This window comes from Galeopterus variegatus, unplaced genomic scaffold (assembly GCF_000696425.1).
Source record: "Galeopterus variegatus unplaced genomic scaffold, G_variegatus-3.0.2 Scaffold4276, whole genome shotgun sequence".
In the NCBI taxonomy this organism is placed as follows: domain Eukaryota; kingdom Metazoa; phylum Chordata; class Mammalia; order Dermoptera; family Cynocephalidae; genus Galeopterus; species Galeopterus variegatus.
The window spans coordinates 1-2,792 of NW_007730387.1; positions in this window are offsets into that span (position 1 = coordinate 1).

A 2,792-nucleotide genomic window follows, 5' to 3' on the forward strand; every position below is an offset into this window, starting at 1 on the left:
TTTCTCTGACTTATTGAGGAGAGTTACTCAACCTTATCTTTGAAGTGTTCTATTGAATTTTAAAAAAAATTTTGGCTATGACATATTTAATTTCCCAAACTTCTTTTTTGACTCTGATTAGATTTTTTTTTACTGTATCCTATTTTCATTTCATTAATATTTTCTCAAAACTTACCGATGCTAATGATTGTAGGGTTTTTTTTTTTCTGCTCTCTCTATTGCCTCTGTATCTTCTTAGCTCCTCAAAAAAATGGTTATTTGTTTAGTTCTTTTTTTCATGTTTGAAGCCTTCTTCAAATGTCAGGTGGTCCTTGAATATCAATTTATCGTTAAGAACTAGTGCAATGAATAGCTAATAGGAGATTCTGTGTGCATGGTGGGTGGCTTGTCCCTCAGTAGATATTGTTGGGAGATGAGCTGTATTATTTGATAAAGAGCATTTCTTTCTTTTTTCTTTTTCTTTTTAATTTTTCCTTTTTGTCCTTTTTACTGACCGGTAACGGAATCACAACCCTCGGTGTCGCGCCCGCACCGGGGACCAGCAACAGGATCACAACCCTCGGTGTTGCGCCCGCACCACGCTCAACCAGTGAGCAGAACCGGTCTCCACATGGGATCTGAACCCTCGGCGGGAGCGCCGCCATGCTCCCAAGCAGCGCACATTCCAGTACGCCACTGGGCCGGCCCGATAAAGAGCATTTCAAATGGAGTCTCTGTGGATCTTTTCCCTAGGGCCAGTCAGTTTCTTTGGAGACTTACCCTTTATTCTCCTGCTTGGGAGACACATGTCTGGACACTCGTTTTCTGGGAGTAGAGATAGGTAGGGCATTGGAAAACAGCCTAGCACCCTGTTGTTACCTGAGACTGGAGATTCTCTGGTTTGAGTTGTCTAAAGCATACATGTTCGCCCTCCTGAGAGGGATGGAGGGGGGGATGAGCTGGTGGGGGCTACTGGTTGGTGGGGTGAAGGAAGAGACACAAACACACTGTGTATGAGCACTACCTATGCACACTTTCCGTCACCACCTCTGCTCCAGGCCTGTGCCTCACCCCCAACTCCTGAGGAGTCTGCGGTGTCCAAGTGCAACCTTTCCAGGGCTCTGGGGTGAACTTGTGTGTTCTTAGGTTAGAGCTTCCTTCACTCTGCTGAGGTTATTGCCTTTTCTCCCTCACTTCCCCGCCCAAATGTTTTGACCATCTTATTTACTGCTGTTATCTCCCCAGTTCTTGTTGACTTGTGGGTTTACATCTTTTTAATTCTTTCATTGTCATTTCAGTCAGATTTCGGGTGGGAGAAGAGATAAACACATGAATTCTATTTACCACAACTTGACTAAAATTCCCTTCTTTTTAAATGGCTTTCAGAAATCACACATAAAGGCCCAGGCAAAGATTCCTTTATGTTTCAGAGGCCCTCACCGGGAGCAGCCCTGCCCGGCAGGTGGGCTTCCTGGCCTCTGAGAAGCCTTCCCTGTGCTTGGCTTGAATGAAGCCAGGGCCGGAGAGACCTCGGGGAATTGACTCCCCTCGAGCAGCTGCAGAAACATCAGGCATTAGAATGTGGGAGACAGACTTCTGGGACGGCTTTTGTGTAATTAATTGATGTCTGAAGCAGAAATTTTCCTATTTATCCACAATGCTCATGCTCACTCCAAACTGCCCCGTCATGTTTATGAAAGGGAGAAATAAATGAAGAAACGAACCTGAGGTTATGTCTCCTGGAAAGCTTGTCAAACAGGAAAGGATTCACCTATGCTTTTCCCCCTTACCTGCCAGGTTGAACTTGCAAGCAGACCGCTAACAGTTAATATTTTGCAAGTTCTCTTGCAGTATTCTGTAGAGAACTGGACAGGAGTGATGCTTGCGATAAGAGTGTGACAGATATAAATAACAAGAACAGAAGGGTTGGCAATCAAGAAAGTACCGTACGGAAAATACTGTAAGAGCAGAACAACCACATCACCCCACCAAAACCCCCCAAAACAGAAATCCCACAAAAAACAGCACAACCCCCTCTTTTTTCCTTCTAAATTGGGAAAGAAAACCTTGCTTGTGATCAACTGAATTTTGAAGAACCTTAAGAGATTAGAAATTGATTTGCGACAGCAATTTACTTTTTCTTTATTGCAGCAATATTCATTAAATGTCATTGTTATGTTATGAAAAGCACAATGGCATTGAAAGAACTAAAAGCAGGGCTTCCATTTCTTTTCAGGTGAAGTTTGGCAAGAATGTGGACGCTAGCTGAAATATGAAATTTCCTGTAATGGGCTGCATTGTGTCCCCCAAATTCCTGTGTCGAAACTCTATTTCCCAGTGCCTCAGAATGTGACTGTATTTGGAGATAGGACCTTGAAAGAAGTAATTGAGGCTAAACAAGTCCTCATCCAATCTAACTGGTATCCTTATGAGAAAAAGAGATTTGGCCACACAGAGACACCAGGGGTGTGCACGCACAGAGCAAAACCATGTGAGGACACTGTGAGAAGGCAGCCGTCTGTAAGCCAAGGAGAGAGGCCTCAGGAGAAACCAAATCTGCTGACACCTTGATCTGGACTTCTACTCTTCAGAACTGAGAGAAAATAAATTTCTGTTGGTTAAGCCACCTAGTTATGGCAGCCCTAGCAAAGCAATACTTTTACTGTGTTTGATTTAAAATTTGGATATAACAAAGAAGAGCCTAAAAGTAGTAAGAATAAGATTCTTCTAAAAACCAGTTTTGCTAACCATTGAAAAATCAGGTATTAGATCATCCTTGAGAAGCTTATCACATATGGATCACCTGTAAGCTG